General features: G+C 48.8%; 1 long non-coding RNA gene across 1 annotated transcript in view; it reads left to right on the forward strand.

The window, feature by feature from the left end:
* Positions 1-2,068: 2,068 nt before the first annotated feature.
* The window catches only part of LOC138528804 (uncharacterized), a 92,774-nt gene continuing 81,754 nt past the window's right edge, over positions 2,069-13,088 (forward strand). The window contains exon 1 of the long non-coding RNA XR_011284249.1: positions 2,069-2,170. This is a non-coding gene — a long non-coding RNA (uncharacterized lncRNA). The remainder of the gene's footprint in view (positions 2,171-13,088) is intronic.

Raw genomic sequence — 13,088 nt, forward strand, 5'->3', positions numbered from 1 at the left:
TACAACATGGATAATGCATCAGTGGTTGACATGGTAATGTCAAATTGTTGGGTGTCCACATCATTGGCAGAATTAGGCAGGGCATGCACCATAGTTGTATTGACAGAGGATGTGCACACATATCAGTAACTTGCTGATGAGCATTGGCATCATTGATAGGTGAGAAGTTACATCGGGTGTATTATGTGCACCAAAGGAAATCCATGGGTAGGGGGAATAACGCGGTGCGACCAGTGCATGGTTATGTGAGGCGGAATTGGGGTGTGGGGGAAAGATGCTGGGACACCAGTAGTAGGGGTAGGACATCTAGTGGTGGGAACGAGGGGAGGATAGGTTGGGTGGCCCGTGTACTGAGTGGGGTTACGTTTGTCTACCAGGGTAGGGACTTTGAAAGTATCTCTGGGCATATGTAGGGCTTCCGGTCGAGGCTTAGTGGGTGTGGGTTGGTCTAAGGAAGAGGGTTGTTGCTGCAGCAATGTGCTATATAAGAAAGCGGGTGGACTCCGCAGGTGAGTCGGTACGCCAGGCTGGTCTTGTGGGGGTGTAGCGAAGTATCAGGGAGCACGGGATGCAGCACAAGCATAACTTGTGTCTGGGACTGTAGTCTGGCCACCACATGGTATGGTGTGTCTTGAGTACAATAGGGCAGCACCCACATGAGGTGCTGAGTTCTTTTGCCTGGCTGCCAGGCCTACACAGGCTCTGACCGGAGTTGGCCTTACTTTTGGGCCTTCCTGCATTGGGCCTGCCAGCAGGACCTGCCAATACTGGATACAAAGTGGAAAACGGCTGTCTTCCAGCAAATCAGAAGGTGGCTTAGGCAGGACCTTCCACAAGGCATTGGAGGAAGGAGCCTCCATGAGGGGGGCGGCGGCCAGCTTTAAGGTGATTGCAGGCTCCATTGCTTTGCTTGCAAGTTCAGATAAGATGCCTTTGTTTTCCACAGGAATGCAGTCATTTTTTACAATTTTATTTTTCAAAGAAGCAGTTTTCAATGCTGCTGGCTGCAGTCAAATGTAGGTGATTTTTCTAATTGTTTGGTGTAGGTTCGCCGTCATCACTGGATGCAATAATAATGCATGAAGCTTCTGGGAGATAGAGGGGTGGATTCTACTGGTTCCTGCTTGGTGTAATCCGAGAAGTGGACGGTGGTGTTGCTCCGACAGGAGTTGGCCTTACTTCTTAGGTGTTGCAGTGCTGATGCCGCAGAGACCAACTCTGAAGGACATGCCTGCTTTTCATCCCAAGCCACTGCGAGTACTGGACATAAACGGGTTTATGGTCTCAGCGGAGAACGACAGTCACTCTATCACCGGAAACTCAACGTTGTTTCAGAAGGTTGGCCAACCTTTCATGGAAGGGATATTATCGAAAGAAGATTTCAGCGACAGCAATCCCTCTGGCAGTTGTTCTGACTAAATGGATGCGAATGTGGACAGCAGTGACTGTGAGGTAAGCGTGCAGCCACCTGGTCGAAGTACGTCTAAAACGGTTGTGTCGACCCAGGAAATGTATTGAATAAATGGAATGAACAAATGTATGTTGTGATTTATGTGGTGGGGAGGGGTGTAGCGTTCTAGTAGTTCGGCCACCCAGAGACCATTTTGATGTTCATATGTTTGGCAGGAAACACCCGTGACGTGTTTCCTACAAGCTCAGTTACAGAAAGGAAAGGAATACAGAGGTTGTGTTACCCTAACGCTGTGCCGTGGCGGTCTTTCCTGCAGTGTCCCTGGCGACCTTAGGTCCACGAGCTCAGTTGGTCGCCTGGAACGTTAAACGGTCCTCTTGTTTAAAAAAATATGGAGGGATTTGCATGATATTATTTCACTTCGTTATTAACAAGCGAATGTGGTCAGAAACTCCACCATACTTGTATGCCTCCAGGTGGCGCTCATGTCACAGAATGAAGTGTCAGAAGAAGCTCGCTTTGAGATTGCAAAATATTATCCGAGGGAGGCCTATTGACATCCTCTCAGCCAATCAAACTGCAAACATACTTCCGCGGGAGGGTGCATAGATGTGACTTCAAGCTCTCTGATGCGTTTACAGTTAGAGAGGACATGGGTCATGCTGAGAAGTTACAGAATGGGCTAGTAGTACGGAATAATGAACGAGTGGCGTTGATTCCTCTGCCTGGAGAAAGGTTGAAGATGATGACTCCCTCAAGGTCGGTGACGTCCTTGAGACATGAGCCATGCACTTCTCATTAGAGTCGCTGTTTTACATGACAAACGGGTGTGTCGCTTGACGCTTCGTGCAATTATGACTGCATGATGCGAGGCGCAATGAAGTAAGAAACTTGCACGTGTTACACATGGCAGACATGCTTCCTGAAATTATAAATGTTGTTAGAAATCCAGACATGGGACACTAAGAAAAATTGCATTGCATGGCAAAAACTAAAACTCAGCACATGTGGATGCTTTTCTAAACCCCTGACAGTGGAATTCTATGTTTCTTCAACAACACTGGCATGCAATCTTATTTAAGCATATCGCTAGGGTATATCTTTTGGTACGGTCGGAAACGCGAACACTCTGGTCCAACATGACTGGTGGCAATACACGAGAACAGCTACCCCTTAAGGGGCATCGCCATAACACTAATAACAACTGCAACATTAGTCAAACTAAACAGGGCAATGTGGACTTTGTTTGTTTGCTTATTTTATTAATATAGTGCGCCTGATCCAGAGGTATCTGGGCGCTTTAGAGTACAGTTATATGAACATGGCAAACAGTTTGTCAGCCGAAAAAAAGTACATACTTTCAAATGTGTAGACAGATTGGTAAGGGTAAATACATAAATTCAAATGGGTAATACAGGTTGGTAAGGGTAAAGTACATACATTCAAATGGGTAATACAGGTTGGCAAAGGATTAAGTACATACATCTGTGAAAAAAGCCAAATGAAGATAGATATTTGTCTACACACAGGTAGCACACAGTAGTTATTCAGTTATTGCTGAGTATCCAGGAGGTAACACTTCTCCTGAAGTTGTCGAATACTTGTACGGCCCTGATGTCAGATGGGAGGGAGTTCCACAGTTGGGAGGCCAGGACCGGAAAACTAGATCCGCCTGATCTTTTTAGATTGTACCTAGAGACCGTCAGGCAAGACGTATCTGTAGATCTGGTAATCCGTGTCGGGGATCTCCAGGTGAATTTTTCGGTGAGGTAGGGGGTGACTGTGTGGATCAGCACTTTGAAGGTGAGACATAAGGTTTTAAGTTTGATCTTTTCATTTATGGAGAGCCATTTGAGTTGTTTCCTAGTTGCTGAAATATGTTAATTTCTGGGTATATTTAAGGCAGCTCTGAGAGCATTGTTCTGAAGAGTCTGAATTTGTTGATTACTGTTTTGTTGACACCTAAGTAGAGCCTGTTACAATAGTCCAATTTGGAGCCTATAAGAGCTCTGGCTTGTGTGAGACAGCTTTCAGAGGACAGCATATGTCTGCAGGCTCTTATCAGTTTGCCTGTGTAGGCAGTGGCTGAGGCAGTCATATTCCCATCCCCCTGAAGCACTCCCTTGTGCACCCTCTTTTTAAGAAACCCTCTGCTGATCCCTCCTGCCCGGCTAACTATCACCCAATCTCCATCGCTCCCTTCCTGGGCAAGCTCCTGGAGAAACTGGCCATCTCCCAGCTTAATCTCCACACTGAATCTGTTGGTTGTCTTTATGATCATCAGTCTGGCTTCAGAGCTGCCAGAAGCACGGAAACTGCTCTCCTGAACATCCTTGAAGACTTGCTCTCCAACCTTGACACTAACACCCCTTGTGTCTTCATCCTGCTTGATCTCCCTTCTGCCTTTAACACTGTCAACCATGCCATCCTACTCAACCGTCTCTGTGAGAACCTGGGTATCACTGGTCAGGCTCTAGCATGGCTGACTTCTTTCCTCTCTGACCGACCCTCTCAGGTCCAACTTGGGCCCTTCCTCTCTGCTATCTTTTTCTCTACCTGTGGTGTCCCCCAGTGGTCTAACCTCTCTGCCTGGCTGTTCAACCAATATCTGGCACTCCTTGCCCATCGCATCGCCGCTCTCTGCGCCAACTTTCAGTGCTATGCGGATGACACCAAGCTCATTTTCAGGCTACCCTTGGCCTCTTCCTCTCCTTGCCTTATCTCTGACTGTCTGTCTGCTATCCAGGAGTGGTGTGCCGCCAATGACCTCTGCCTTAATGCCAGTAAGACTGAGATTCTCCTCATCGGCACACCTGCTCCCTTCTTTCCTGCAACTCTCTGGCTGGCTTCTCTTGGCCCTCTTCCTGCTCCCACCTGCAAGACAAAAAACCTTGGGGTCATCTTCGATTCCACACTCTCCTTCTCCCCTCACATCTCTGACGCCTCTAAGAAGTCACATTACCAGCTGCACCTTCTCAGAGGTATTCTTCCTTTCCTCTCCTTCCCCCAGAAGCGCACTGTCTCCAGAGCTCTTGTTCTCTCTAGGCTGGACTATTGCAACAGCCTCTTTCTAAATCTGCCTGCTTCTACTCTCCGCCCTCTGCAACTTATCCAGAACAGGACTGCAAGACTTGTCCTTGGCCTCAAGCCCAGGGATCAGATCTCTCCAGGACGGAAATCTCTGCACTGGCTCCCAGTGGCTGCAAGGATTAAGTTCAAAACCCTCTGCATCGCCCACAAGGCCTTTTGGGGCCTGGGGCCACAATACCTACAACTCTCTCTCCCTAAATATCTTCCTTCTCGAGCTCTCCGCTCATCTGCCTCCAACTCCCTCAGGGTCAGTCGCTTCTCCAAGCAACGAGTTGGTGGTAGATCACTTTCTTCAGCTGGTGCCTCCCTCTGGAACAGCCTCCCTGCCTCCCTTAAACTTGAGGAGAACCATCTCCGGTTTCGGAAGCACCTCAAAACCTTTCTCTTTGCTTCTGCTTTTTCTCCTCCTCTCCTGTGCTGACCTCCTAGCTGTAACCAGAACTGCACTGGCCACCTGGGCACCCTCTGATCTCAGGCCCAGGTCCCCCCCACCAGCATCACACACCTTCACTGCCCACCTGGCAACCCCTGCACTTGGGGACTGTTTCTGTATCCCTACAGTCCCCCCTACCAGCCCTTGACACCTGATGTCTGCACTTACCCATGCACTTGTCACAAGTTGGCCGTTACTTATTATCTTCCCATGTACTGCACTGTCCCTGCCTCCCTCCCACGCACTTGCGTGATCCGAATGACACCTGGCCTAGTAGGATCGTTGTCTGTCCTCCCTTTGTTCCCCTCCCTTGCCTCGTCACTCCTTGAAACACTTGTGTATAGGCCCGTTATAAATGCTATATCATATCATATCATCATATTTACTTGTTTGCTGAGGTTGGACGTGGCATCAAAGTAGAAGCGCAGCGTTTTTACTGCTTTGGCGATTGCAATGTTGTTTCCATCTATGTTAAATGTCTTATAGTTGGGGCTTAGTTTGTTTAGATTGGTTGTGGAGCCTACTAGCAGTAGTTCCGTTTTATCATCATTCAGGCATAGGCCATGGGCGGCCATCCATGCCTGAATGATGGTATAGATTTCGTTCACGCGATGAACATCTGTGTCGTAAGTGCCTGTAAGGGGTAGGAGAATCTGGGTGTCATCTGCATAGTTAGTGTAGGTGATACCCAGACGATCCAGTTTATCAAACAACAGCTTTGTAAAGATGTTATACAAAGTGGACGAAACGCAGGACCCTTGGGGCACACCAAAGGTGATTGGTATGGGATCAGCTACTGCAGTAGGCGAGAAGACTCGCATAGTCCTTTTGTTTCGGAACGATTGTATCCATGTGATGGCTGATTTGGAGAAATAGGTTGTTGTCTCCAGGTGATCACATAGTACCTTTGGTCAACCAAGTCAAACGCCACTGACAGGTCCAGGAGGAGCAGGACAGCGAGTCTGCCTTTGTCTTTCAGGTCGTCAATCCGCCTTTTTATGTCAACAAGGGCGGTTTCAGTTCCATGCTGTGGTCTAAAGCCGGATTGCCGAGATCCCAAGAGTTTGTTGGCTTCGAGGTAGTCCTGGATTTGCAGATATGCAACCCTATCAAAAATCTTTAGCAGAAATGGGACCATGGTAATTGGTCTGTAGTTTGTGGGAATGGTGGGGTCTAACGTTTGTTTTTTGAGTAGTGGGAGTACCCAGGATTCCTTCAGATTACTAGGAACTACACCACTAGAGAAAGAGGAGTTGATGAGTTTGGTGCTGAATGGGGCCAGGTTTCTGGCTGCATCCTTGGTAATCTGAGCTGGGAAACTGTCACCCTGGCAATTAGATGGTTTCAGAGAGGCAATGATTTTTTGTACATCAGGTACTGATACATTTGAGAATTTGAAGCCATGGGGCTGTGGGGTAGGAGATGGGTGGTTCTGTACTTCAGTGGGGAATTTAGTAGTAGCTTGGTCGGTAAGTAGTCTGCTTTTGTCCGCTATTTTGGTCTGTAGACTAGCAATTATATTGGTGAGTGCATTTTGGATGTTTGTGCACCAAAGTTTGTCTTTTAGGCATGTGTCTGTGGGTGGGTTAGGCATCTCCATTTCTCGCAAGATAGTGAAGAGTTCTTTGGTTGTAGAGCCTGCTTGATTTATTCTATTGTTGTAGGTATCGCATTTGGTGCAGATGATCTCATTTTTGTATTTAGTGGAGATAGAAACTAAATTGGTTTTGTTCTCTGGTGAGGGTGTGTGTTTCCAGAGAGTTTCGAGTTTTCTTTTTTCAGAGCGTAGCACTTTCAGCTCAGGGGTAAACCATGAGTTCACATGGGCTCTTGGTTTCCCTTTGCGCATTTTAAGAGGTGCTACTGCATAAATGGCTTTAAGCATGGAGGAGTCATAAGCGTCTACCAGGACGTTAGGGTCACTTGTGTTAGGTAGTGCTCTGAGGGTCGGGATTACAAGGGGCATAAATGCCTCAGCCGTAATATTCTGTTTGTTTCTGGTGGGGTACGAGGGTGCTATAGGACATGTTTTGTTATGAGTTAAGTCCATATTGAGCTCACATGCGATAAGGTAGTGGTCTGTCCAGGCTAGTGCAGGCAGTTGTATCAGGCTATTGCAAAGCTAATGCTAGGGCAGGATAGGCAAGTCTGACATACATTCACTTGTGCTAGATCAAAAGTAGGCTAGTCCTGCATAGATTCACCTAGGCTAGTGCAGAGAAAATAGGCTAGTCCAGCATAGATTCACCTAGGCTAGTGCAGAGAAAATAGGCTAGTCCATCACAGATTCGCTTAGTCTAGAGCAGTCAAAAATGGCCTATGCCGACAAATGTTCACAAGGCACTTGCAGGCATGAATCGGCTATTCTTACTTTAATAGGGTATTTGGTTTACAGATAGTACAGTAGGCCTACTCGAGATATTCAGGGGGGCTTTTTCATAAGACTTAATCCAACTTGAAATCACCACCTTCCATTTCCCAAATAAAATCTGCCTGAAGAAATAAATGAACACCAACAGCTGCAGTCTGCGGTGAGAGAGAGTGTGTTCATCTTTGCTTTCGTTTTTGCTCAAAAAAGCCTTCACATCACCAACAGGGAACGCCCATTGTGCAAGACACGCCCAGTACTCTCCCCAAGTCTTAATGAGATGCATGAGGCAAAGTCTCTCCAGTCACTGTACATGTACGGCCGCCAAAGAGCACTCCACTAATTCAGGAGCGGCCGTGGGCAGATTGCGGATCTGGGACACACAGGCGGTTCCCCGCACATAGGCCATAGAAGCGCTGCTGTGGCCAAGATGCCGCCGCTTCTTCCTTGCCTATTTTTGGGTGTGCATTTTTATCACTGCACGCTGAGAGCAGATGAAGAAAGAATGAGTCCCAGGTCCGGAGAATTGCCTCTACCCATGATTCCCCACTGCAGCGGGGCACAGCGGGAAAATGTGGTCATCTTTATTTTCTTTGGAGGACCTGGGCCACCGTGTTGCGTCCTCTTTCTATGCACCTGTTTGTTTATCCTTTGTTTCATGTCCGTTCTCTGTGTTAGTGAACGTGGTGACGTTGGGACAGGGAATGAGGAGGCGGGGTTACCGCCTCCGCAGTAGTTTGGCGCCATGATTAAAGAAAGCAGTTTCTCCTGACTCCGGCTCCCGCGTCTCATTTACCTGATACTGCTTGCGCTCTCATAATTATATTACGCGCAGGGCTGATCACCGCCTCGCTCGTTTGATTGAGTTACGAGTTCGTAAGAACTCAACATTGGCGACGAGGATGACCCACCCGCTGGCAGCCCCAGCGTCGCGTGCGGGCCGTGATAATACGCTGCAGCAGCTGACACGGCCGCACTTCATCTGGATCAACGGAACCGCGTCCAACATCAAAGGCGGGGGAAAGAAACCTCCCGTTTCCCTACACGCTGCAGGAGAAAGCCCCGCAGTGCGACAGCTAAGGGCCACCTACCGTGCATTGATGCTCCAAGCAGGCCAGGTCACCGCTAGCCCCTAACTTCAGCCGGCGAGGCCGCATTGGTGAAGGAAGTGGAGGTGGACCCTCAGCACATGACACTCCAGTGAGTAGAGACCCACAACAGTGCAGCGCTTCCGCACGCACCCACGAACAGCGCAGCCCAGCCGCTTCACCAAACATGTCGGCAGACAATACGGATAGCGGCCTACAGAGCCCCCAAGCCAGCTCCACACCGAGAGCAGCCAACAATGCAGAAGATAACTCCTCTGAATCTTTGCAGCTACAAGCAGTCCCGCACTTTGACATGACTGACACCAACAGCCTGGCACCCCGGTGGGCTCGCTGGTTACAAGAACTCCACATCTATGTCGATGCCTCTGGCGTGAGAGAAGAACGCCGCTTGAGAGCCATCCTGCTTCACTCCCTGGGTCCCATGGTGCAGGACATCGTATTCGAAATGCCCGAGGCCAACACCAACTCATTTCAAGGCATAATTGACTCATTAAATGCGTACTTCGCACCCCTACGGAATGTCGACTACGAGAGACACGTCTTCCACACAACTACACAAGACAAAGACGAAAGCATGGATAATTTTATCATGAGGCTAAGGAAAAGAGCCAAATATTGCGATTTTGACAAATACTCCACTGAAGAAGCACTAAAATCGCAGGCCATTGCTGGGTGCGGTTCCCCGGATTTTCGCAGAAAATTGTTACAAAAGAGCAGGACATTGGAAGAGATCCTTCAAATTGCAAGAGCAGACGCTGCACTAACCCTACAAACCGAGTCTTTGGGCAACATCTCCATTACGCAAAATGCCAAGCCAGCGTCCCTCTGCCCCATCCGCACGCCAGTTGGCCCGTCTGAACAGAAGAAATGCTATCGTTGCGGGTTCCGTTTTCCCCATGTAGGCCCATGCCCTGCTATTGGACATCAGTGTGACAAATGCGGAGGGGAAAACCACTTCCAGTCCGTATGCCGAAACATCAAATTCCTACAAGGCTCAGGAAGCACAAGAGAAGCCGGAAGACAAGAAGGTGGACGCTCCAGGCGGGAAAGCCCGCGCAAATACTCACATCGAGTCTCCACGCATGAGAGGAGGCGCTCTCACAGCTCAGCCAAGGAATACGCGCCATCCTCGAGGAGGCGAGAAGAGAGGAGAGAGAGAGAAACGTCTGGCCACCGAGAAAGCAGGCGCCACTCCCCACACCGCAAAACAAGACAAAGGATCAGATACGTGGATGATTCGCCTCACGACAGACAGACAACCAGGTCATCCTCCTCCAGTGGAGACAGAAAACGGGCATACGTACATGCTATTGGGAACGCTACAGCGGCGGAATACAGTCCGACCCTGCTACTCCAACTAAACGGCCAAAATTTAGAATTTCTGATTGACACAGGTGCCACTGTGAATGTCATCAATGACATAATATACAAGTCGCTAGAAGTCAAGAAAGACTTGAAGAAAGCTGACACGCTGATATACCCTTATGGGTCCAACAGACCACTAGACTGCATAGGAATGTTCAACGCTCGCTGTCAATACAAGGAGAAGAGCCAGAAAATAAATATATACGTAATCAAAGGGGAAGTTCCAGGGGGGAGCATCCTAAGCTTCCGCACGGCAATACAAATGGGTCTCATTAGCATCATGTATCAGATCATGTCTGCATATACCTCCAGCGCCAAAGACATGATACAGAAGATATTTCCCTCACTCTTCAAAGGATTGGGGTGCCTAAAGGACAAGCAAATCAAACTGCATATCAACCAACAAATAAAACCCATCGCACAACATTACCGGGGCATTCCCCTCAACATACAACGGCAAGTAGAAGATGAGATTCACTCACTACTCCAACAAGACATAATCGAACCAGCGTCAGGCCCGACTCCATGGGTTTCACCAATAGTCCCAGTACCCAAGAAAGATGGCACCTCCAAAATACGCATCTGCGTAGACATGCGTGCCCCGAATGTAGCTATTGAAAGAGAGCGACATCTAGCTCCACGCATGACGGACATGATACATCTTCTGCATGGTGCCACCATCTTCTCGAAACTTGACCTGAATAAAGGCTATCATCAGCTCGAACTTCACCCGTCATCGCGCTATATAACCACATTCTCGACCCACCTAGGACTCTTCAGATATAAGAGACTAAGTTTCAGAGTATCGTCTGCGGCCGAGATTTTTCAAAATGAGATACATCAGATAATCAAACATATTCCACACTGCCTAAATTACAGTGATGACATTCTCATCTTCGGCACATCCCAAGAAAGCCATGATGACACACTAAGAAGGGTCTGCATGGCGTTAGAAAATGCAAACCTCACGCTCAATTCGGAAAAATGTGAGATCAACAAGTCCACACTCAAGTTCTTTGGACATATATTTTCCAACAAGGGCATGCGTCCAGATCCAGAGAAGGTACAGGCCCTGGTGGATGCACCCACTCCCACATCATCATCGGGCATACGATAATTTCTGGGCATGGCGAGCTACTGCACGAGATATATTCAAGACTTCGCGTCAGTGAGCACACCACTAAGAGTCCTCACCGGCAAAAACCAAGAATTTGAATGGACAACAGAGTGCGAAACAGCATTCCAGGAAATTAAAAGACGCATATCTTCAGCTTCATCCATGGCATACTATGACCCCGACTACCACACGGAACTCACAGTGGACGCCAGTCCCGTAGGCCTGGGTGCCATTTTAGCTCAATCCAGACCAGGAGCACCACCCAACTCACCCAAGCGTATTGTAGCATATGCCAGCCGGAGCCTATCAAAGGCAGAATGCGCGTACTCACAACCTGAAAAGGAAAGTCTCGCAGTGGTATGGGCGTGTGAGCACTACCACCTTTTCCTATATGGCCGCCCTTTCACAGTCGTAACTGATCACCAAGCCCTGACCACAATATACGGCAAACCTACTGCCAAAATGCCACCCCGAATTGCCAGATGGGGCCTGCGGCTACAAGAATACTCCTTCAAGATCATACACCGCCCCGGGAAAGAAAACAACCCTGCTGACTTTCTTTCCAGATATCCACTACCAGCTCAAATAGAAAGACAGTCCATAAAAGCAAACCAATACGTTAATTTCTTAGTCAACAATGCACTTCCAAAGCATGTCTCCCTCGCTCAACTTGTGGACGCCACAGCTGCGGACATGCTGATACCCATAGTAAAGGAATACCTGCGAACAGGCCGGTGGCATGCCAAAGAACTAACAGAAGCAGAAAAAGCTCATTTTCATACTTTCAAGCTAATACGTCACTCCTTATCTGTATCCCCAGAAGGACTGCTCCTCAAAGAGAACAGACTTGTAATCCCCTCCAGCTTGCAAAAACAAATACTGGACATAGCCCACGCGGGACACCGTGGAATAGTGTCCACCAAGAGGCAGCTGAGAACAAAGGTCTGGTTCCCTAGACTAGATGAACAAGTGGAACAGATGTTAGGCAAATGCCTCACCTGCCAAGCGGTGGGGCCCCGAACATTCCCAGCACCCCTTCAACCATCGGAGATACCTCCGCAAGTGTGGGACCGAGTGGCAGTGGACATGTTTGGACCCCTTGCAAATGGGAAATACGTCCTGGTAATTGTAGATGAGATGTCCAGGTTCCCGGAGGTACATCTCATTCACTCAACAAGTGCCCAAGCTGTGATACCCGCTTTGGACAAGACCTTCTCTGATTATGGCATACCGTCAATAGTAAAGTCAGACAATGGCCCACCATTCAGTGGTCATGACTTCGCAATGTTCGCAGAACACCTCGGCTTCCAGCATAGAACAATCACACCACTGTGGCCACAAGCCAACGGAATGGCTGAGAAGTTCATGAGCTCCCTCAAGAGAACGCTCCAAGTATGTGCCATCACAAATCGTTCGTTCATGCAGGCCATCTGCATCCTCCTGCGTGAATACCGGAACACTCCACACAGCACCACAGGGGTGTGCCCGTCTACACTAATGTTCGGGCGCGTCGTACGAACGCAACTGCCCCACAATCCCCTTGCCCAATCATCGGCAACAGCCGAAGACACAAGCGGAGCAAAGAAATGACAAAAGCATACACTGACCAAAAGAGACAGGCCAAGCCGTGTCACATTCAAGTGGGCGATGTGGTGTTAGTAAGGCAAGAACACCCCGGCGTTCAGACCGGAACCCTTAGAGGTGACACACATCAACGGCTCCATGATAACAGCATCCAGTCCCAAAGGGACCATCACAAGAAACTCGTCGTTCTTTAAGAACTTTGAGGGACACTCCGAACAGATCACCGATCATTCGAGGACTGACTATGAATCTTCAGATGTGGAGTCAGAGTACCAGGTGGAAGCACGAGATGCGGACGACAGCGACAGTGACACCCCCGTGCATGGGGAGGAGACAACTCGGAGAAGCCTTTCCAAAAGGACCACTCGCCGACCCACTCGATGGATAGAAGAAATGTAGCAAGGCGCACTCCTCTCTTAAGTGGGGGGGAGATGTTGCGTCCTCTTTCTATGCACCTGTTTGTTTATCCTTTGTTTCATGTCCGTTCTCTGTGTTAGTGAACGTGGTGACGTTGGGACAGGGAATGAGGAGGCGGGGTTACCGCCTCCGCAGTAGTTTGGCGCCATGATTAAAGAAAGCAGTTTCTCCTGACTCCGGCTCCCGCGTCTCAT

The sequence above is a fragment of the Ambystoma mexicanum genome, chromosome 7q, assembly GCF_040938575.1.
Source record: "Ambystoma mexicanum isolate Mex_15411 chromosome 7q, UKY_AmexF1_1, whole genome shotgun sequence".
Classification (NCBI taxonomy): Eukaryota; Metazoa; Chordata; class Amphibia; order Caudata; family Ambystomatidae; genus Ambystoma; species Ambystoma mexicanum.